Source organism: Sturnus vulgaris, chromosome 2, assembly GCF_052056855.1.
Source record: "Sturnus vulgaris isolate bStuVul1 chromosome 2, bStuVul1.hap1, whole genome shotgun sequence".
NCBI classification, from domain to species: domain Eukaryota; kingdom Metazoa; phylum Chordata; class Aves; order Passeriformes; family Sturnidae; genus Sturnus; species Sturnus vulgaris.
In genome coordinates, this window is record NC_142244.1 from 79,613,551 (window position 1) to 79,638,294 (window position 24,744).

Consider the following 24,744-nt stretch of genomic DNA (forward strand, 5'->3'; position numbering starts at 1 on the left):
CTGCTCTTTATTCCTCCAGCTGTCCCCTGCCTCTTTCTGGTAAACGTGTTCCCACATTTCCCATCTTTGGTGATGGTTTCAGCAGCACCTCCCAGGAAAGTCATCCTCACCCTCTCTGATCTCCTCACTGCAGGGGCCAGCTTGTGGGGATTGAGGGAACCAGCTGAGTCTGAATATTTCATCTTGGGTTAAGTATTCAAAAAAGAGCTGGACAGAAAGACTCCTCAAGCTTTCATAAGAGCCTGAATTGTGTTTGCAGCCAGGGTGCAGGCAGGGACCTGCTCCCTGACCCCAAAGGAGCAGTGAGGGTGAAGATTTTGGAGGGGTGCCAGGTCTGTGTAGACCAGCTTAAAATTAGAGCCCATCCAAATTTCAGTGCTCGAATATGGTATTCACACATACCTACAGCTCTAAACAGATTAATAATTAATTGGCATAAGATAGACAATGACAATCCACAGAAAGCTTTGCAGAGATATTTGTTCTAAAAACAAATTTAACAGTTTTCTTCATCCCATAGAAGTTCTCCAGCCTGTAGAAGCAGTTGTGAAGAGACTGTCTTTAAGAATGGTGAAGGTCAAGAAAACCACGAGGCACTGGAGGAGTGATTCCCACAGGCAGCCTATACATCTCCTGCAGCATCTGACACACACAGCTGTCAGCTCAAAGCTGTACCTGCAGTTTAAGGGTTCCTGCTGCACAGCTCATGCTTGCTGCAGTGCACTCTCTCAGACTCTTCTCTGCAGCAGCACAGGAATCACTGTGTCCTCTGGACAAACCACACTTTTGTGGGAGTTCTGCAGGAATCTCACATCACCGTGTGGGAATCCAAGAGGAAAATTTTACACTTAAACAGCAAAAAAACCCCTCAAAACAAGCAAACAAACACACCCACAAAAAACCCAAGAGATCAAGAACAAGAAGGACAAAGGGACTTTTACAACGAATAAACAATTAGGATACCTCTTGCTTTAAACAAAGGGGTATAAACTATTTGGAGGCCTCTTGTCTCTTCCCTCTGCTGCCAGATGTAAAGCTCACTCATCTACTTTTATTTCAAACAAGACTTCCCTATCTGGCATGCAGCTGTGGAAGTACAGACAATGAATTTACATGAGGAGAGCTCCTAGCAGCAGCTTCCACTCTTCTCTGGCAGATTTGTGCAAACTGGATGACATTACCAGCAGTCAGCCACATCCTGCTCCAATGAACACTGTTATTTATTATTGAACTAAAGGGGACCAGCTCAGCAAGGGCTGGAAGACTGAGCACTGCTGGCTAGTGTGTGAAGTCAAATGTGCAGGTTTTACCCAGACCTGGGCAGTGACAGTGATAAATTTAAGGAAGAAAAAGACACAAGAAACACTTCCACCCTCACTGCAGAAAGCTGCAACTTGGGAAATCCATCTCAAAAGCACAGTGATTCTCATCATCTATCTTACACTTGACCTAACCTTACAGTTCACTTATGCTCTACAAGCTTTTCCATATTATTCCCTGTTTCCTCACAGAGAAACCACCATGCCTATGCTTGATGTGGAAGTTCAGACACTGGAGATGGCTGTGAGAAAGATTTATCTCATGAGGAAACAGCCTCAAGTTGTGCCAGAGGAGGTTCAGATTGGGTATTAGGAAAATCCTTCTCATAATCGGGGTTATAAAGCATTGGAACAGACTGCTCATGCAAGTGGTGGAGTCATCATCCCTGGAAGTGTTTAAAAAACACTTGTGTGTTGGCCATGGCATTTGAAGTCATGGTTTAATGGGGAACATGGTGGTGGTGTGAGGTTGATGGTTCAACAGGATGATCTTAAAGGGCTTTTACAACCTTAACAATTCTATGACTACCTGGAACCTGCTAAGGCAGGACAGTCCCCAGGCCCTTGCCAACTGGTGTCTGGTGTGAATTTCCTGGAGCAGCCTTTGTCTGGCTGTATGTTATTCACAAGGTTCTTCTTTTTGCAAGGGAAGGCTTTGAAAATATGCAGCAGCACCATTATTTCCAGTCCTTACCTTCCCTTAGAAATATCATAATCCCTTCCACATTCTCACCCTTAGCTCTACTAGGCCATGTGATGTTTTTAACTCCATCCCTATGAAATCTCAAGACTATTGTCCAAAGATTTAGCTCACATTTGCTTTTCTGTGCAGTGGGTATTGATGCGCCTGACAAGCAGTGGTGCCATCACACAAACAAGCTCTCTATAAATATTATTTTCAACAGTGGCAAGAGAGAGCATTCACAGGGGAAGATGTTAGCAAACTGGGATTCTGTGACACATGGCTCTAAATCTTGTTCTGAATTTCAGTTTTCCATGAATATTAGGAGGGCAGACTTCAATTCTGCTGCAGAAAAGCAACTTGAAAATGTAAACTGGCAAAGAAGGCTTGAGCAACTCACATAAACTACAGGGCTCCTCAGATCATGATTTTAGCTGGGACTGCACTCTCCTTTTACATTCATGCCCCATAGAGCCACATTCCAATAAACCTACCCAATAGAAGCCTTCCCTTCTGACATCTCTCCTTTTTTTTGCCTATCAGCAATATTACCTAATTATCTCCTGCTCTTTTTCCAAGAAAACGTCCAAATGACTTAGTGTGCACATATATATATATATATATATGTGCAGGGACATATATATATATTTATGCAGCCTGAAATGTTCATTTGGACAGGGAAAGAAATTCTGCAAAAGGAAGGAGGTTCTGAGCTAGTGTTGTTTTTGTAGAGGAGGTAGTTCAGATGGCCGTAAATACCCACTGTCACAGCAAACTATTTGTATCTATTCTTAAAGCAATGCATTTTTGTACATTTCTTTGCTACATCTTTTTCCAGAACTAAGTTTTCTAGCTTCCATATGAGGATGTCAAGTGTAATAGTTCCACAAAAGTCAAGAAATGACAGGTACAGATTCTTTCCTATCAGCCAAACCTGTCAGAAACATTAGATTGTTTTCACATGAATTGTTCTTGACAATTTGGCCTTCATTGTAACTTCCAGGTGCCCTACAACAGCTTTAGTAATTCTTCCAGTCAATTTTAGGAACTGAAGCTAAACTGAATAAGCTTTTTTTTTTCATCTTTTTCTTTTGGAAATTAAGTACAAAATTTTCCCATTCCTGATTTTCTAGGGCCTCAATCTTTTTCTAGAAGCTCTTGACTATGCCACCAATAACTCCTGGACTGCTGGTGGTCTCTAAATACATTGTGATGAATTTTATCAGATACCAGGAAATGGAACTATCTATATTATGTACACATTCTCTGTCCCCTTGCTGTTACCCCTCCTATTTTCACACAGGGCAAAAGAGGAAGCCAGGAAACTACAGGCCAATGGACTTCATCTCAGTCCCTGGTAAGGTGATGGAACAAATCATGCTGGAAATCATTTCTAGGTACTTGAGGGACAAGAAGGAAATTAGCAGTAGTTAGCATGAATTCACAAAGGCAAGTCACACTTGGCAACTAGACAAGCATCTACCATGAAATGCCCATCTTGTAGGTGAGGGGAGAATAGCAAATATTTTACTCCTTGACTTCAGTAAAGCTCTTGGAACTGTGTGTGATAACCTCCTCATAGACAAGCTGTTGAAGTGTGGGCTGGGCAATCATTTCTAGGTGGCTCTGCTTGAGCAGCAGGGTTGGACCAGATGATCTCCGGATTATCTTAATACCTTTTTATATAAATTTATGGAAAAGAACTCAAGATTTAGCAATGGGCACCTTTGACTTGGGCTCCTGACAAACAGCACACTTCACAGGACACTCAGCTGGGTCATAAGATCCTCAAAGTGAGGACATACAACCATTCTCACCATTCATATTCTCCTAAGAGTGCTCATAGTGCTTGATGACAAGGGAACAGAGCACCCTGACCTGGATCTAGTGGAGCCCATCAGGCAGGTGGCTGCTGTGGGGCAGAGGTTTCTCCTCTACTGCTGATGGTGCTGCAATTGTTCTAGAAATTGTTCTCTCTATTTGTCATTGGATATCTCTACTGACAAAATCTGACGAACCTGAAAGTTTCTCAGCCTAATCTATAGCCGAAGGGATGCATCCAGTGCCTTTACTCTTGCACTTTTTTCCCCACAAATTCCATGAGCTTAAGAAAGGAGACTAGCAGTAGCTATGTGCCACTAGCTTTATAGGCCTCTTTGCTGCCCTTCCTATAGTTTCTTCCCAAAGTATTTCCTGCAGAGAGTCTGATAAACCATTTATTGTTCATCTCCCAGGAGATCATCTTAAAATACTCCACCAGTGTTAAGCAGAGTGTCAGATTCTGTTATTGTAACACTTGTCTCATGACTTGAAAACATTTGCATTATTTAGGAAAGAATCCAGAAATATCAACAAATGAAGCTCATAGAGCATATTTTACAAGCTTGTTAATTGTACAGGCATCAAGTATTCCATTGCACTTTGGAAGGCTAGAGTGTTCCTGGGACTCCTTTCATGTGTGCATCAGGACAGGAGTGGGGCATGAATCTGAGGCCAGGCATAAAAATAACCATAACCTAATTCAACTCTGAAAACCCTAGAAATTTAATGTTGAAGCATAGAAATCCAGAGGCAGTAATAGTCCTATCCCAACCAGTTTGTGTCTTTTAGCTTCAGGGACACCCAGCAGGTGACACTGGTGGGTACAACTCCAGGCTGTTGAGATGCACAGTCTCGTGCTGTCAATTACTCTCATTTGCAGCTGCACACAGTAACAACGTGAAAATATCCAGCTGTATGCAAAAATGGACCACAATGCAAATACACACAGAAATCTCATTTTAAATGATGCCTGCTTGGCAATATGGCCATCCTCAAATGAAGGCAAGGAGAGGATCCACTGACTGGAAGCAGTGCTCAAATGCCCAGCACTAGCCCTTCTCCTTCATTTGTTTAATTTCAGTAGCCAGGAGTGTAGCCAGAAGCTTCAACAGACAGGAGATCACCAAGTCTTCACTGAGACATATACTGAAAAGTGATTCTCCAAAAATATGAGGGTGAGAAGCATTAAGTGGAGCAGGAGATTCTTGTAAAATTGCAGTCAGCTCCTATCCCTCTAGAAACATTCGAAATTTTCAAGTGTCTTAGTCAGACTTCTACTGCAAGAGCTTTTCTCTATTACTTCTCCTTTCCTGTGTAAATATCCTCAGGCTCTTGAGTGATTGAAATCCACTAAGAAAGACAGATGGCCTTTTGATAACATCTAATGGAATGTGTAATCTGGAATTCCCTCCCATGCTGAACTCTGTGACCCAGAATGAATATGTGCAAATTTCAGAATTCTTGTTGAATAATTAAATGGAAATATAATACAGTAATTGAGTTGTTCCATTGCAAACTTACCCAGAAAGAGACTAGTATTGGAATAAAACTGAGGATTTTACATGGGCAATCAGTTCAGTACAGAATCATGCATAGAGAATATGAAAATATATTCGTATTTTAAAGACAAAACTACATGTAAGGTAGTCTCCTTTCCAAAATAGTTAACTAATTGCATAGATTAGCAGGGTCATTGCGATACTCAAATGCATTATGGTCTATTCTTTCAAATGCAATTAGGAGCATTCAATTAAGGACCAGTCTAAATGGGCTCATTTTACTCCATTATTTCAATCTAGCTAAGAGTAAATCAGTGAATAAATCAACATTTCACCATTATCTGATTGTTATGGGATTAACAGGAAGCTGATATTATCAAGCAGTTCTTTATAGACTGGCACTCCACTGTAATAAACCATGTTCTGATTAAGCTCCTAGAGTGCTTCTGCACTATTTTATATTTCTGCATGTTGTTATGAGCTTCTAAAAAGTGACAGTGACTGAAGAGGTTATTGTACACAGCCCAGATAAAGTCTATAATGCTTTGGCTGCTCCGCAGAGCATATTTGTTGTTTTCTTCAAGCTTCTCTTCACAGTGTTTCTCCTCTGCATGACAAATCAGGCTTACTGGCTGTGTTTGCAAGCCTTACGAGCCTTTCAGTCCTCAAAATATGACTAGGAGGAATTAATGACAACAAAAGCTTATAGCCCCAAACACCGACTTCCTGAGCTAGAAAAATGGTTGCTCTGTCTGCTAGGAATAAAAACGCTTTTCCCTTTAGGTGGATCAGTTCATGAAGGGAGGCACAGAACAATTACCCAGCGTATTCCACAGGTGTAAGCACCTGACAGTGGGCTGTAGGCAGGCTCCAACCTGTCACATACAATACTGCAAGGATTCAAGTACAGTCACCAGGATTTTTATGGAGGTCTTAATACCTACTCAGTAATGACACAGTGTTTGTCACTTCAGCAAAAATGTCTCTTGCACAGGAGTCAATGAAGTTAACAAAAATTAGAGGACCAGAGATCATTATTTGGGTTTCTGTATCACATTTTAACTCAACTTCTCTGCAAAAATTACTTCCCCCATATAAGGTGTTTCCATCAAAATGATACCAGGTTATGTTGAAAGGCAAAGGGAAATCTCTAGCGAAACTACAAGATGAGCTGCCTAAAATAATTTCAATCCACAGCTGATGGACAAGAAGATACAATGAATAGGTTACTAACTGTTAACATGTGCCCGAAGTTTCAGTCAGAGATGGCCATATTTACCCCATAAACAGACCAGGGGACAGCTGGAACTTTTTTACAAGATTATTCTGTGTCTGCAGTATGAGCAAGGCAAAGGACAAATGGACTTAAATTTTCTGGATGGAGTAATATCAAGCAGGTGCCGTAAATGTAAACCCCTCCAACATGATGTCAGAAACACCGGTAAATAAAGGTCTTTTCATCTGTGCATCTCAGAACAAAAACTTTTGTCACCTAATGTGCCTGAGAACCATGTCAGGGAAAACAGCCAGTCCCTGTAGCCCAGGCTGAACTGACATACACTAGAACAGCACTATCTAGCTGCCAATAGCAAAGTTTCAAAAAGTAATCTCCCCATCTTCAACCCCTCCATCTTTACTAGTAAAGAGTATCTTCAAAACTATATAAAAAAACAGCTCCAGAAACTATTATTTCTTACTGAACATTAGAAGTCATAAATTCAAGTAGAATACTTGTTTTGCAACGCATCGGACTCTGGATGATCCTTCCACAGAAGTTTGCTGACAGGATTATTTCTGTTTCACCCTGAGGAATTGTTGGATGCAGATGGGCATCACAGCGTAAGTGCTGATCTGAACAGAGACCAGCCACCTGAACTGCATTTTCTGCAGACCTGGATTCTGGAGTGAGCAATTGGGCTGGGACCAGGACATCTGTGGGCTGACAAGGAATCTTAGGGATCTTTCAGGTTCAGGAGTGAGACAGGTATCAAGCAGATGAGCTCTTTCTAATGGTGGACAGACACAGAGCCAAGCTTAGGGAATTTCAGAAGAAAAAAACCCCAAAGTTCTCATGGGGTTTAGGCATCTTCAAGGCTTACTGATGTCCAGCTCCAACAGTGAAGGCCAAGCCTCACTCACACCCAAGGCATGGAGAAAGTTACTGGGCTGTGTCCACAGCTGCCCAGCCTTGCAGGTACACCATGTGAAAGCTGATCATAGCAGTACCACAAAAGTCCTGACAAATAATGCAGACAGATCCTAGAGGAAGACCTTACCCACATGGGGTGGTCCAAGTCACAGAAAACATCTGAAAATCCTCCACCTCTGTCTTCTTCAACAAGGTGACTATTTAATGTAGTTCTTTGCTTCCTTCATGACACTGTGTTGTATCACTTTAGGATGCAAGGACGTTGAATTGTCAGTTCTTTTATCCAAGTTTCTATGTTGTATAATGGGGAGAAAATGGAAAAGTTTATTTCAACAACATAACAGAGTTCTGAAAGTGGATACTTTCAGAATAGAAAGTATTTTGAGGAAAGGTCTGCAAATTCTAGTTCAGAAAGCACTTAGAATATTTGTGTTGACAGTGGAAAAATCAGAAAATAGCAAAGTAATATAATATAGAAATTAAATAATAAAAATAATACAAAATACTGAAATAATAGAAATGAGAATATGCTGATAGGAAAGAGTACAGAGTATAGTACTAGTTCTCTCAGACCATAACCCAATTTTTGCCTTCTTGAAACAATATAAAGAAACAAATCAGAACAGCGTAGAAACAACTGCTATCTTTAAAATAGGAGAATATTAATTCAGATGTCACACCTTGCCCATGTTAACAAAAATCAGCAAAAGTAAATGATGCTGTGACTGAAACATACTGGGGAGATTTGTTGGAGCCAAACTGACCAAGTACATTGCCTTTCCTGCTCTGTTCTGCATAATTAACTATCTTATTAACTAGACAATTGATTCACTGCTTTATTGATTGATTGTTGCATTCATTCTCTCTTTCTGTTTTTTGTTTTGCTGCCAACTTTATCAGTTTAATTGCACAACTTTCTCCCTAAGTGATTCATTCCCTAATCAACTCTCTCATTCACTGCTGAGCCTTTCTCACCCAGTTCACTGCCCAGCTGAATCCCAAGCCTTCACCTGCCTCATCTTCTTGGCATTTGTGACAAGCTGTGGGGCCCCTCGGGCTTCAGACGACGGGTTCTGTTTGATGCTTTGGACATTGGGAGATTTGATATTTATTCTACATGTGCCTGAAGAAAAACTGCCTTGTACATCAACAGTGATCGGTTTTTGGTGTTCTGATAGAGAGCTGGAGCTAGGAAAAGCCATGGGAAAGGATCTGTAAAAAGTCAGTGTTTCTTTGTTTACATGGATGCCTCTTCTAGACAGCGCACTTGTCTACACGACAACTGACTGCTATCATACTGCCCGAGGTAAAACTGCTTTTCAAATCCTAATTACAGAAGACAGGCAAATCTGCTTATTGCAGGTCTCAGGGAGGATTTGCAACTTTGACCTCCTGACTAGCCTGGCCAGCTGACCAACTGAAAAGGGCAGCAAAAGCCCCTTAAAAGTTAAATCAGGTACCTTAGGATCTTGTCCCTTTCAAGTACTGATTACCTCCATGGACAGAGGGTCCACCACTGCTCTGTGCAGCATGTTTCATGCTCAGCTACCCTTTTTGGAAGACTTTTCCTGTCTCCAGCCAGCATTGCTCTGGTGCAGCTCATTACTGTTTCCTGTTCATGCTTTGCTGTGCACCTCTCTGAGAAGGGGGACTCCACCTTCTCCGTAGTTACCCTTGAGCAGCAGATTGCAGAGTTTAGATCCCACTCCTGTTCACCACAGTCTCCAGCAATATGACAGTACAATAGCAAAATGAGAAACTGCCAGCTGCTGAGAGCAATGGAAGGGAAAAAATGGCTGGACAACCCCAGCCTGGGGCTAAACTAATAAACCAACCCAAGGTACTGACAGATATCACACAAGGGATATATTGAGAATTCTTCTTGGATGAAGAATGCCAGAGGACAGTGGGAATAGAGAAGATTCCCAGACCTACCAAGGTTACTGTTAAAAACCAGAATTACTAAAATCACCTATTGATGGTGGGGAAAGAGTAAACAGGAGTGGGTTGTTTATTTTGGAGGGGAGAGGGGGAAAAGTAAACTAAATGGGATGACTGGGAAGCTCATAGGCATCCATCAAAGCAGCCTTGCCCAGAGGATAACCACCCTGTTTCTCTGCCTATATCACATGAACGATTTTCCCCTGTGTTCAGGGAGAAATGGAAGGTTTCTTTGAATATCAACAAGAGGAAACTCCAGAGGGAAAGGAGGATGGACCAAGCCTCTCCAGCATACTCCTCTCGAGGTGCAGGACTTTTTCTTTTCCCTTTACTACTTGTTATCACCAACACTGAATCCTTTCATCTTCCCCTACTCCATTCCACCATATCTTCAGTCCTTCCATTTTACTTGATTTTCCACCTATCACCCCATACATATCCTCCTCTTTCTAGGTAAATTCAATGACAGCACAAGCTAGAACATGTGACCCTTTTCAATCCTCTTGTCTACTGTACTTAATACTCCCTGTTAGCTTCCTTTTTTAAGTGAGTTTTAGACAGTCACATTATATGTTTGCCAATTTTCCCTAACACTTCTTGAACCAATTTGGCTTTTCAACTCAGTGTGCAGCAACTGAGGACAACGGAGTTCCTACAGGTCCTGAGAATACAAAGGTCCTGAGGTAACAAAGGAACCCAATGCAGTGCCCCTTCTGGCAGAAAAGCACACCAAATTCACACATAATTTATCACCTGGCAGCAGCTGGAAGCCCAAGCCTCAGGAACACTGCTCCTGGCTGGTGACAGTGTTTGCTTGTGCTTACCAAGCAGAAGCACCATAGGAGACGTGAGGGACAGCTGGAATATTGCAGAGGGATAGCTTAAACAAGAAAGGACACAAATCTAGGAAATTCTGCTCAGGGTGATACATGCCTTTTAAATCCACAAGAAGCTGCCCAAAATGAAAATCACATGAAAGATTTCCACTCAGGGTTTGACAAATGACCAGCTGGAACCATTTATTTAAAATCAGATTTGTGATTAAAATCAAACTTATGCTGTTTTAAATTTGTAATAGAGATTTCTTTTATTTAATTAAAAATTAAATAAAAAATAATAGGTGCTAATTAGGCTTTTTGTCTTAATATGAGAAAATAGCTACAAGTAATAGCACATTTTGTAAAATATGCATCCCTTTACCTAGAGAACATGGCCTCTGAGTTTCGTGAAACTGCATTTGTAATTAAACATGTGAATGTATTTATAAAAGAGACTGTTTCATTTTGGAACAACTTTTAGTGGCAAAACCTCATCAAGAATACAGTTTCAGTGTAAAGGGCCAGGAAACAAAACCTGCTTACAGATTTCAATATACCCAATGAATGCAGATTATTTTATTTCAAAAAGGCAGCCAAGACCCAAGCCAAGCTGGTGTCCTACACTCATATGTAAGCATCTTAAGGAAAGAGTTTCAAAGGTATCTCAGTGATTCAGTGCTCAAGCCCCACAGATAATAGAGTAGCCCCAGCAGTGTTGGCCTGAATTCCCCAGCTTTCTGAAGTGAAGCAGATGCAGCACACTTCTAACTCACTCTTTTTGCAAGCATTTGCCTTCCAGCATTTTGCACAAATACATGGCTTTCTAATGGCAAGAATGCCAGGGAAACCCTGACAGGACCCATGCTCTGTCTTTCCACAGCACAAGTAAATGTTTCAAATGGGAGATTTCTGAGAGAAGAGTAATTTCTCTGAGAAATGTGAAATTTTAGGAGGTGTTAGGAAATAAACTCAAAAGGCAGCCACAGGTCTCACACATTTGAAGTTTAAGATGATACACTGTGAACATTTATAAACATTTCAACTTACAAATGGCTTAATCAGCAAATCAAATTTAAACCTTTTACATATCTTTCTTCATCTGTTTCACTATATTCACACCTTAACCTTCCAGGCTCTTCTGAGCTCTCTGTCACCACCTCCCTGCCTACCCTCAGTAAAACACTCTCTGAGCATGCTGCTTCATCTTTAGCAACTTCAGTTTTGGAAATTCAGTAAAATAAATCGTTTGGAAATAAAATATAGAAGACCACATTTCTGCAACAGCATCTGTGTAGTGTCTATGACACTTGCTGTTCATCACCACCTCCTCTGCTCTCCTGCTCTCCAGGTACACACAGGTTTGCCTCTGGATATGTGTTGTGTCCAAAAATATTAACATAAATACAATTTTCACAAATTGCAAGACTATGGAAGCTCAGCAGAGAAATCAATCAGCAAACACCATGAAACCCATGAGATAAAACACAACTGATCTTGTCTTCTGCACAGTAATGACTAAGCCTCAGTCTTCCTTTTAGTAGTCTTCACTGTTACATGAGAACATTTTCAGATCCTAGAAGAGGAGCTGAGGTCCAGCCACCTCCACATGACTTCCTCCCGGTGGGGATTTGGCAAAAGAGAAGCACCCACAGACCTGGCACGGGAGGACCTTCACAGCCTAGCAGGTCCCAGCCCTCCCTCATCCATGGCCCTCAGCCAGGGCAGTATATAGAAAATAAAAGTGGCTCCCAGATTTTGGTTGTTATTAGAAAAAGAAGTAAGTAGCCAGTAATTTTAAAGACCTTTCTCTCTTGCTTCTCTATGCCTTTTGTGCAACACAGATCACCCACTGGACGAGGTGTTTACAAGCAACCATTCCTCAGTCTGTGCAACTTTTGTGAAAAAACTGAGCAAATACATATGTAACTAATCCTTTGTCTTCTGTGGGATTTGCTGATTACTGAAGCAAGTTGGAAAAAAAAAAAGAAAATATTATTTCAGGGCCAAGCAGTTTTATTTGGTGTATGTTTTTTTCCAAACAGAAAAAGTATTGTTCCTCTAAAATTAAGGACAGATTGAATGCCGTGTGAGGTCTAAACCAGGATGCATGTTCAATCATTTGAGGTTACAGAAAAAGAGCAATGGGCATTCTCTGATTAAGATGCACCAGGCTTTTTCTTTTTTTCCTTTTTTTTTTTAATCTCCAGCTCTTCACAAAGCACACTTGTATTCAAAACGAGATGTTTTCATAAGCAAGCTTTTGTGTACAGCAGAGCTTCAGCTGTATTTCAGAAATTAAGAGTCATCCATCTGAGATTCACTTTAATGACTAATTTCCCTACCATAGAGTTTAAAGTACAAAGAGCAGCCACTGACTGGCAGAGCCAAGCTTTCAGTTGCCATGCAACACCCCTGTCGCAGGTTTCCCTTCATCTTCCAGTGCTTTTACCCTGGCTCTGTTCTTCATGGATGAAAGTTACGCAATGCTTTCTAGATACTTAACAGCAGATGTATTAAATTTCTAATCTGATATAAACCAGACTGCAATTTTCTACTGAAAAAGTCACATCAATGAATTTAATAATGTTTTAAATTATAGTCTTTGATAGCAGAGTATCTAGTTTTCAAATTTACATTATGCGGATTTTCCTACCATGTGAATCAGCGACAACTCCCTTTTGTCTGTGTCTTCTTTTAAGTGCCTGTGGGATTTGGACAATATTTTGTGGGGAGAAAGAACCCATCCAAAGCTTTGCAAAGCCAGCTGTCCACACGCTAGCTGGTGGCACACACAGAGCACTGGGGGAGGCTGAGATGGACGCTGTGGCTCCTGTGATGATAACTAGATGCTGGTCACCTCATCCAGACTGGAGACACGGGCTGAAACCTCTCCATCTGTGCTTCCATTGTAATCAGGGTCAAGGGGTTTTGCTATCAACTTCAATCAGATATGAAGCAAAGAAATAGACATAAATGACTCGATATTTTCCAATGAGACTCTGAGTCAGAGCTGTCTATGCTGCTGCCTGTTCAGAGAATATCTCGCTATTTTGCAAAAGAGCAATTTAGGAGTATCAGTGGACTGTAACCAAAATTTAGAGCAATCTAGACATATTAATGGAACTATGCATGCATGCAGGGCTCCAGAGTAGCTCTGAATTGGCATAGACAACCATTTCTAAGCACAACAGGCACCAGCCATCCAGAAAACAGTGCTGTCACATACATAAAGATGATTTTCCTTTCTCTTTCCTACATGGATGAATGCACAAGTTCTCTTGTGGTGTTTCTGAAATCAGTTTTGAAAATGTAAGAGCCTAATTCTATAAATTAATGGAACAGTTTAAATTTCACATAGGCTAAAACCGGTTGTAAATTTTGTCTTTTTGCCGCGATGATGAATATTTATAACTTTTGTTCTGCTATTTGAGTAATAGAATTATATACTAGTGGGTTTTACAATAAAATGCGTTTTTGAAAATAGACTACTTACAGTATCTAAATTATGTTCAAAAATAGTCTAGAAAGATGCTGCCTGTCTACTTATTTTCTTCAGTTTTGACCTGAGATTTACAAGTATTACCATGTGATGCATTTGTGTGGATTCAATGACTCTCTCAATACAAACGCTGAGCTTTGTAAGGCATAAAGCTTAATAGGTGAAAGCCTTTTCTAAAGGCAATAGTGCTTTAAAATTGTTGTCATTTTATAAATTGGGTTTTGCTTTTTCTCACTGAAAGCTTCACTCTGCTGCAGAGGAAAAGTGCAGATGAGTCAAGAAAACAGGATAATTTTCATTGCATTCAGAGTTTTTGAGTGAAAGATAATGCGTTCCCTGGTTCTGAGAAACTTCATGTAAATCTTCTCCTATGTAGACTTTCATACGAGTCGTTCTGGTTTTTAACCAGCAGCTTCTCCTCCTTCTCCCTGATGTTTGCTGGCCCAGGCTGGGTGAGTCCCAAAGATTTTGATGGGAGCTTCTTATGGCCATCGGTCTCACACATTTTCCCTGCTTGTCCTTAGGTTCCTATGGAGAAGAAATGCCTGGGGGTCAGAAAAGGGTCCTGCTCATCCCTCACATCCCTGTACATCCAGGCCTGACTCCAGACTTGGCCTTTGCTGATCAAAAGTCAAGTGGACTACTTTCAAAGCAATCCAAATCAAGGTGGTTTTCTCAGCATTTTGTGTCCTTTATTTTTTCCCTCACAGCTATTACTGCAGTTTTTTTGTGCCCTTCTTGTCATAGCAAAGATTCTTATCTTAAAAGATAGTGGTCTTTATCCAGGATTCAGGAGAGCTTTTCTCTTTGTCAACGTGCCATTGATGTCCTGCCTAATTGTTCACCAACTCCATGAATTATATAACCTTTATGCAAGTTTGGGGAATGCTAAAACCAGTGAATGGCTTAGTTTGGAAGGCACCTTAAAGATCACCTAGTTCTAACCCTCCTGCCATGGACAGGGACACCACTCACTAAACCAAGTTGCCCAAAACCCCATCCAGCCTAGCCTTGAAGGGATGCCCCAGGGATGGGGCTTCCACAGTTTCTCTGAGGCACAGTTCCAGTACCCACCCAGTAAAGAATTTCTTCTTAATTTAATCTTATCTAATTTAAATCTACTCTCACTCAGTTGAAAGCCAATCCCTCTTGTTCTGCCACCATATGCCTTTGTAAAAAGCCCCTCTCCAGCCTTCTTTCAGGCCCCCTTTAGTTATTGAAAGGCTGCTTTAAAGTCTTCACATAACCTTCTCTTCTGCAGGCTGAACAACCCCAACTCCCTCAGCCTACCTGCATAGGAGAGGTGCTCCAGACCTCTGATAGTCTTTGTGACCCTCCTCTTCACTCATTGCAACAGATCCATGCCTTTCTTGTGTTGGGGACCCTAGTTCTGGATGCAGTACTGCAGGTGGGGTCTCAAGAGAAAGGAGAAGAGGGACAGAATCACATCCTCCAACCTGCTGGTCACACACTGCTTTTTATGCAGCCCAGGATATGTTCAGCTTTCTGGGCTGCAAGCTCACAATGCCAAGACACTGAAATTTTATCAACCATGAGTCCCAGCTCTATGGGGCCCAACAGAGCTGCTCTTGGTCTGGATTCCCCAGTCTGTATTTGTGCTTGGGATTGCCCCAGCCCAGGTGCAGGATCTTGCCCTTGGCCTTGTGGAACTGAAGTTCCCACAGACCCACCTCCCAAGCCTGTGAAGGTCCCTCTGGATGGAATTCCTTACCTCCAGTGTGTCAACTGCACCACACAGCTTGGTGGTGGTCAACAAACCTGCACTTGTACTATCAGTGTTTAGCCAATAGAGTCAGTAAGTCTGAACAGAAACCTTGCCTCCAGTTTGGGCTGATAAAACCAAACAGTTAAGTGTGTTTGATAAGACAGGCTGATTATTTTACACCTAAGGCTCATTTAATTTGACATGGATCACTTATCTGCAGTTATTTTTTCTTGCTCGAAATAAAACCACTACTTAAAACCTTTGCTTTATGCAGTTTCTCAAACTTAGAATTCACTTTTAGAACAGACAGCCTACTGGGTAGCTCTTATGGCTCTCCATCACTCTGAGGGTCATACTGGGGATGTTAATCCAACACCTCACAAAACTGCTTTTCACTTCTGCCATTTCCACCATTTGGTTGGCCCGTGGCCTCCCAGACTTGGCAAACAGAGGAATACCTATGCACAAATGAAGCCTGCATCCCTCCTGCACAAAAAGAATCAGGGCAGATGTTTCCATCACAGCATTCACCCCTATCACAGACCTGGTGGATGATCCCCTTCAGGAGTAGGGAGGGGATGCACACATTGCACTCATGTCCTGCTGCAGATGGGCCCCTTGTTCAGTGGTGTCAGTAGAGCCTGAGAGCATACTGCCAGCTTTGCTCAGCTACTGGGCTCAGAAGTATGCAGCTGCCAATGTTTGCTGTTTCCAGGATGCTAATCTTGACTTGAGAGCTGGCTGCATTCCAGCAATGCACAACATCTTTCCTTTCTATGTAACAATGGGATGAACCATTCGGCTTTACTGTGTAAAATGTGCCCCTGCACGCTGTTATGTCTGTGTGAGTTGCCCCACAGCACCAGGTCTCCCTCAAAAACGGCAGCAAAATGAAGCAAACCACAGAAGGTCAGATATGGCAAAAATACATGCACCAGCCTGGCAGTCACAGTGTGCTTCCCATTTGTTTGTGATGCAGAAGCTGTATTGCAGCAGGCTGCATGAGAGAGATTTGGGCATCATCGTCTATGTGCATGGAAACATCTACCTGTGTACATGCCCATGTGCTCAAGGACAGATGATTTTGGTGGACACGGTTGCTCATAGTCTTACAACTCCTTCCTCTGTCATACAATTAATACATCATCTTAAAATCCTGTGGTTTAGCCTTCTTTATGCTCCTTCTTTCTCAGGGAACCTTAACAAGAAATAAAACTTCTTGCTCTCTGCTTAACCTCTGCCAAAGATTGGTAAACAATCCATATAAACAATGTTTATATGGAAAACCCTGGAAAGGAGAATCCCCTAAGTGCCATTTAAAATAATTACATCAATTTAAACAATTGTAGTAAGAAATCAGTCCACAGATGTCCCTTACAATGGTGAAGCAAACATTTAACATTGGTTAATCTCCTATCAATCAGGTGAGAATTGATTCTGAATGGACAAGAAAGTCCATATTTACAGTGAATGAGAAACCAATTACATGAAGAGAATTAAATATGTAGCTTGTGAGACACTCTGGCTTACACGATGAAGGGCAAAACAGGAAAGATATGAGGGTATAATGAAGAAGAATATACGGCACTTGACAGTACAGAGACACATGCAGATTACATGATTTTGTAAATGAAGATATGTAAATTAGGAAATTATTTCCTTTATTTGCAGCTATGAGAGCAGATGCATAGGTAAAAAATATTGTGGATAACTGGTTGGAACACTATCAAAAGTATCCCCAAACCGTAGGAGGTTGAAAAATGTATTTCTTTGAAATCTTGTTCAAAGCATCGGTTTTCAATTTTGTTCCAATTAATAAAAGTTGAGAAGAAACCAAGATTGAAGTGGCTAGAATTCTATTTTTCTAAGTATTGAGCAGCAAGATTTAATTTTCTACCTCTAGGCACAAGTTAACACTTCAGTTAAGCTGTGGTAATGGTGATAATCCTTTTACATAGACTTTTCAAATTTTTGCAGGTGATGCTTTTATATGGACTAACTTAATGGTAACTGAGACACAACAAATATTTTAGTAATATATTTAATACAGACAGTAATAAGGGAGAGAATAATTTTTTACTGTTCTAGAACAGCTCATGGTACGAGAGGCCCACGTCTAAGCAGACTTTGCTTTTATTTAAGGATAAACACTTCTCTTTTTCAGTGACTGCCCTTAACATGTAAACATCAAGTTCCAAAATACCCTATGTGTCAGTCAAACTATTGTTTCTGTAAGTTGCATAAATAAATGTAGCAATTTGTTGTTAAAACTATACATACTTATATAACTTAGCATAAGGGTAACATTTAGAATGATAGCAGCAACTCAACCCATATCAAAGACAGAAGAGAAACTGGGCAAGGGGTTGTGGAACTGCAATGGAGAGGGTTGATTTGCATATGCAGTTACATGTCCCTTTTTGATACTGTCCACCCTCCCAGCAATTCTGCACTGCACTGGGGAAAACACAGTACCAGGATTTTCCTGACAAACTGCAGAAATCTCATAAATCCACAAACATGATTGAGATCTTTTTTCCCTAGCATGTGTTTTCTTCTACAGATAAGACATCAACAACACTCTGGATGGAGTATTGCCTTTTAATATTAGGCTAAACTTTCAAAACTTGATGTACAAAAGATCTTGGCAGCAGAGAGTTTTTACCTTACTAAATTCAGTCCGTGAAGGTCCTTGTTGCCAGACACACACAGTAGTGATTTGCCTGTCAAATTGACCTCATTTCTGCGGGTCCAAATATGAATTGTGCATTGGTGGATAGACTTTCTCTCTTTACGAATGTTATTTTGAAGTAGGAAGTCACAAAAAAAATATTTATTATGATGAATTTCTTATTTAAAATGTATCAAAAGCAAAGTCTTGGCTATCTCATGTTTTAGACTGAAAAACCTTTTCCAAAAATAGGATCAGATCCTTTACTGTATTTAATCACAGAGACAGCCAGGTTGTCCTGGTTTGGGTCATAGATACCGTGTTGGGTTTTTTGACTTGTCTGGTGTCAGAATTGAAAAATTAAAATGCTTCCTGGGGTGTTCAAAATGATGAAGCAGCAAGAGTCTCCTCAGCATCAAGCAAGATCCATTAAAGATTCGTGCTATGAACTTAATGTGACAACAGTTCCTCCCACTCCAAGAAAATGTGCATAAAATCAAAGTATTTTTTACGCTAAAAAAGACCTTTGAGATCATAAACCATAAACCCAGCACTGCCAAGTCCACCAACAAACCATGCCCCTAAGTGACAGATCTACACATCATTTAAATACCTTTAGGGACTGGGCCTCAACCACTTGCTTCCTTAGGTAGCCTCTCCCAGTGCTTAACCACCCTTTCCATGGAGGAATTTTTCCTAATAGCCAATCCAAACCTCCCTTGGCATAACTTGAAGCCATTTCTTCTCCTCCTTGTTGCTTGTGGGAAGAAGTGGATCACTGTCGCTGTAGGGGCGGGCATGACACACAAAAGGCACACTATATTTCAGAAGGTTAATACCTGTTTATTACAGCAGCATGCTGTCTTTTATACCCTCTACACAGTTTACACTTTCATCATTGGTTACAAGCAATCAACATATAAAAATACTTTCCGCAGCTGCAGGTTTCTTCTTGGTTATCTTCTTCTTCTTCTTCTTCTTCTTCTTCTTCTTCTTCTTCTTCTTCTTCTTCTTCTTCTTCTTCTTCTTCTTCTTCTTCTTCTTCTTCTCTTCTTGGTCTCCAGGCCAACAGCCTTGGTCAGAGAATACTTCTCAAAACAAACCTCATTCATTAACCCTCTCTAGCCCACAGACCAGCTGTGGGTCCTACTATAGATCACCACCTTAGCAGAACCTCCTGTCAGGCAGCTGTGTGAAGATCTGGGACCCTGCAGGAGCAGCTGCTTGTGACCCTCTTTTCCCATAAATGCATAAAGCCTTGTTGCAGGCCCAGCAGTGGGAACAGCCTTTGGAGAGGCTGAGGCACAGGAGCTGAGCTCAGCCCTCCTGGGCAATGTGGCCATCTAGCAAAAAGTGCTGCTTTAGCACATTCTGATATAGCAGCTGATGCTGCTTATCAGCACAGTGTGGGCTTGCCTGTTTCTGCCACAGGAGTAGCCAAGGACCCTAATTTCCTGGATATCAAGGCCAGTTTCAGACAAAGATAATTTGAACCCAACCATTCATCCTGGGGCAGTAATGTGTCTCCATAGGGATTGTATTCATGCTGAATGTTCCAGAAGTGTACAAAAAGCCAGAGTCTCCTCAGTAAATAGCACAGTGGGCAGAAACCACATCAGCCTGTTGTTACTGCTGTGTGGTCTAAATGCCAGTAAATTCCTGGATTTTCTTATAGGTGTCGGACACTTATAAAAGAGAACCACTCTAAGAGTTTTTAAATGTGCTCAACTTTTTGTAACACCACTTGCAAAAAACCCCAAAACTGGGTCTCCTAAGGAGGTCATCAGGTCTAGCCCCCCACATAAAGAGTATTCAAAGGCTTTGCCATCATATTTTGTCTACCTTGGCATCCCCCTGGCCTTTGGTACATTTGGATCTCCTGGGATTTCTGAGAAGTACCTTTGTTTTTATTTAAAAAGCATTTCATGAGGGTGGGGTGGACATTGGCTTCATAAGAACTGCTAGTTGGATAATTCTGTATGCATGTGTCACATCTGCACCAGTATTTATCACTCCTTGAGTAGAGAAGGTGAGAAATTGGACAAGGGAGATGGAGTTGTTGGAGTTGTGAGGCCACCTGGACTATCCAAGGACATGATGGGCAGGGACTTTAAAGTGTGGATGGTATTTTGCTTGGTAAATAGCTTTTAGGACTGTAGCAAAGCACCCATGAACAGAACACATTTCAAGACTTCTCTGTCCTCCAAAGCCTGGTATATTTAAAAACCATGTCCCCACTTGCTTAGGGGCTCACACTAGAAAAACCTTTGAGAATTGCCAGCCTAAACCTGGGGCCAAGAATGCCCCTCTCTACCAGTTTGTTTTTTCAGAGGTGTTTTTCCTGTCTGACCAAAAGTAAATTTTTTTCACCCTACTTATAGCCTAAAAATAGCAGGCTAAGACATTTAAAAGAAGATGCTCTGATTAGCACTCAGTGGCATGGTCTGATGATAAGCAGCCTCAAGGGTTTTTTGCAGTGCAATCCAGACTTATCCTTGCTCCCTAAATATGTGTGAAGAATGATAAATTTCCAGCCGCTGCAGGTCTTGTCCACCATGGCCTTACCAGCATGCAAGGAGGCAACCAGCCCAGGGCTGCAGCTTCTTCTTGGCCTCCCCGTGAGTCACCCTGAGCAGCTCCTGGATGGCCTTCACTGGCTTTGAGTCGATGCAATAGGAGGGCAGTCACAAGCCTTTTGGGCTGCAGCTGTGCTCCAAACACTGCCCAGTAGTGATTTTATTCTTAGTCTTCAAGACGTTTGTGCTGACAGCAAATGGGCCAAAATGCTCCCATCTACAAGCACATCACTTCAGAAAAACATGGGGGTAAAGGAAGAGATGAAGAAACAGATGAGGGTACACTCTTCCAGAACACCCATCCTCCTTGTCTACACTGCATTTCTACTAGTCCAGGTGAGTTCAGGAATATATCTGTCAGGTTTCCCAGGTGTTTAAGTATGTCTGCTCAGACATACAGTGATGACAGTGCAAAAACTGTCCCCGTTATCCTATGTCTCCTCTCTGGAAGCAGTTAGCCTTGGGCTTTCAGCTTTTGTCACCAGTTGATTGCACTGGGAAAGACATAGTCATTCACTGACAGAGCACTGTCAACAGCTCAAGGGAGGGAGGCCTGGGCTGAGGTGTTGGTGGGATTTATTAGCACTAATAGCTGGGGTGGGGTCTCACAGACATTGAAATCAGAACACCAAGCTGTTGCTGATCCATTCTTAGACTTTGCTCCTCCAAGGCAGAGGCATCTGATCTGCTGAATGCACAGCTACTGAGCTGGCATCATTTCGGTCCACAGATAAGTTTAGCTGCTTTGGTTTTTTCTGATCATCTCTCCAGAGCAGTGGTGCTTCCCCACCAGATTTTTCCTTCTTCCTCATACTTCACAATTAGTGGTTTCTAAGTTACAAAGTTTTCTTGACAAAATTACTTGGGAGAATCAGCCAAGACTGTTGTTTCCTGTCCTCCTATACCTAATTCTTTACCAGTTCTTGAGTTATCTACGTGTAAATTAGCTTTAGTACTTGTACACTCTGTGACTATACCAACTAGTTCAGGAGCACCTTATCTGAGTAAGAAGCTCAACTGAATTGATTTTTGGAAATGGTGGTTCTCAGAACAAGCTTCTTCTCTTCCCTTTGCAATGAAGTGGTGTTTTGCTCCAAATGGCCAAGCAGCCCTCTCAGATTAAGTACTGCAGTTCATATATTGAGTACTTCTCTTGTTCCTATTTAGTCTTATTTATAACAAATTTAAGAGGCTGCATCACTTTATTTCTAAATTCCCCCCAAAATCAGCAGTACTAATTAGAGGATAGTTATCCCAGCTGGTAACCTTTTATCTTTGCTGGATACTTCCATTTACCAGCAAGGCTAAAAAGATTACTGCCGTCACTACCATTACAGCAATCAAATGTTGCAGACTGCCAAACACAATTCCTCCCTCCTGTCCCCAATAAAAATCTTTTCTTTCAATGGAAGTAAATCTTTCCAAAGCACCTTTTCTTTCTGATGTGAATAAGTGGTTTCAAAGAGAAGCATACACATGTCTATGTGACGTCTTTTTTAACATCAGATTTCTGGGCTCCAAGGAAACCAAGCATGCACACAATATACAGAGTGACAGAGGACAAGGTGGGGTGTTTTTATTGCACTACAGTGACACTCTTTCATCTATTCTGGGCTCGTGGATGCCATTTTGAGATGCCTACTGGTGGCAATATCTTCACATTGGTCTAATGTTAGAAAAATCATTATACTGCTTCCTAAGGTACCTCACAGGAGGCATCTCCTCCTGTTTGCCACACACCATCATAGGAGGAGGTTCAGAGAGGAAAAGAAGTGTGGACCTTAGGACTTTAGGAAGAACTGCGGCAGTCAGCACCCTCAGCTTCAACAAAGAAATTTATTCAGCTTAATGCTCAGAAAAAAATGAAATTATAAATCCTGTTTCCAAAATGCTTCCTGAGCAGGCCTGCTGCCATATCAGTGTCCCAGGACCAACTGGCAGAGGGGATCCCAGGGCACAGGGCTCATAGTGCAGATGGCCAGGGGTCCCCTCTTCCTCAGGACCCATTGTAAGACCCCCCCTCCACAGAGTCACATCAGCTGCATTCAGTAAGTGCACAGTGAGTGCATTTTATTTGAGCAAGAACAATACAGTGGCTGTGTCTGGGCACAGTATTCATAGTATTCACATCTGAGAAAGCTTTTCTGTTTTTGTGTTGTTCTATTTTCTGATCGAGGTGAAGGACAATTCTGAACTCCTTGAAGATGCTTTCAGAGCCAAAGTTGTTTTCCATGTGGTTCCACCCATATGAAAATGGAGGAGTTTTTTAACCAAGCAATGAGCACAGGCAGGTCAGCTGCTCAAAACTCCTCCTGCCAGGAGGCAGCTGCCCAGGCTCCAACAAAAGCCTCCTTGCAACTAACACTTGGAGTGATAGAGAAGAACAGAATGAGAATGTAAAACAGGGGTTTTTAAATGAGGGGCCACACTCGAGTTTGGCCCTACAGTACCCCTGCTAAAGGACAGAAATTCGTTAATGTGCAGTGCATATATCTGCCCAGAGGTTACATTTAACCATGAGCTTGAAGGAAAAAAGCTGTAGTGGAAATGAAGAGAAGGAAAAAGCAACACATCCAGAATGTGCAGCATAATTTGTAAGTATGCCAGGGTAAAGAGAGACAAAAAAGGTCTGGTTAGCTCTGTCCAAAAGAGTGAAGAGAAATAAAAAGGCCATTTACAATTATCAAGCAAAAATAGACTGCATGAGGATTCTAGAATGCAAATATCAATTTATATATCGGGTTTGCTTTCATAAAAAAAAGAGAGAGTTTTAATGTCTTGGCTTAAATGATTTACAATGAGTAAATGAATATATAAGTCATGTACAATCATTCAAAATAACGAATAAAAATATTGATGAAGAGAAGAACAGTCTGATCTAGTCTGATTTCCCATATAACACAGTCTGTTTATTAGTTTGTGGTTTGAGGTGTCCAACTCCTAGATGTCTCCCAATGCACATTTGGAAAAAGCCCTTTCCCTTTCTTGGGACCTAGTATCTGGAAACAGACTAGACAAAGCTTTTTCTAAATTTTCCCAAGAAATCTGGTCCAGAGAGTGCATGCAATTCAGTGCTGGTTCAAAAGGTTGGTTCAAAAGCAGGATGGTGTCCTCTAGTCTCAAAAAACTTTCAGAAGCTCCCCGGGACTCTTCCCCATGTTCAAAGGAGGATGGCAGGAGCTGGATGAGAGAACATCACCCTCTACCACACACTCCTATTTCAGAAATAAACAAACTTGTGTAATCCCAAAGAACAACAAATCTCTCCACAAGACTCAAGTCCTTTGACACCAATCAATACCAGAATGAACATGGCACTCAGACACTGCTGGTGTGTTTTGCTGTGCTTGGCACCTGCATTTCTAAGTACCTTTCTCCTTGATTTTAGTTACTTTCACACCATAGAGTTTTGAGACTACAATTCTGAAAAGAGGCAAATGCCTCTTTCCTAACATGATGAGGTACAAAGGACAAACTAATTTATTTAACACAGACAGTAGTGCCTGTCTGAGGCTTACTTTTGTGAATTGCTTATTGTGGGCAAAATTCTAATTATTGGGTATTTCAAGGAAATAGACAGGCTCCAAGGAAGCCCTCATATTTGTCTGACGCTAGAAGCCAACATTCGTCATCAGCTACAATCACAGATACATTTTTATAGTGGAGTTTCTTGCGTGTATTAAGTGGATTGTGCTTAATCCCTTGATGACATGCAAAATGACATTAGTCATTATCACTTATATAATGAATCACAAACATATCACTATAGAGTCAGCCTCAATGAACTCAGACTCTGGCTTTAAAGAACATGTTCTTTCAAATAAAGGGACACTGACTTCTCTGATGGGTGTGATGGGGAAGATAGAAGAGTTTTGCCCCTCTATTTTGTTATCCTGCCCATAGAAGAGTTTTACCAAGACTATTAGCAGTCCCCAAGAGCTTCTGCCCTTAAAACCTAATGCAAAAAAATCTGTTTAAAAGCAGATTGTGCCCCATGTGGCCCCTCTACCTCACAATTGTTCTGCTGGTGGCAGATAGCACAT

At 41.4% G+C, this 24,744-nt stretch overlaps 1 long non-coding RNA gene across 1 annotated transcript; it reads left to right on the forward strand.

Moving 5' to 3' along the window:
- Positions 1-8,221: 8,221 nt before the first annotated feature.
- On the forward strand, positions 8,222-17,470 carry LOC148224863 (uncharacterized). Its single transcript, XR_015801983.1, has 3 exons — positions 8,222-9,716; positions 14,253-14,394; positions 14,990-17,470. It is a non-coding gene; the product is annotated as an uncharacterized LOC148224863 (long non-coding RNA).
- Positions 17,471-24,744: the final 7,274 nt, after the last annotated feature.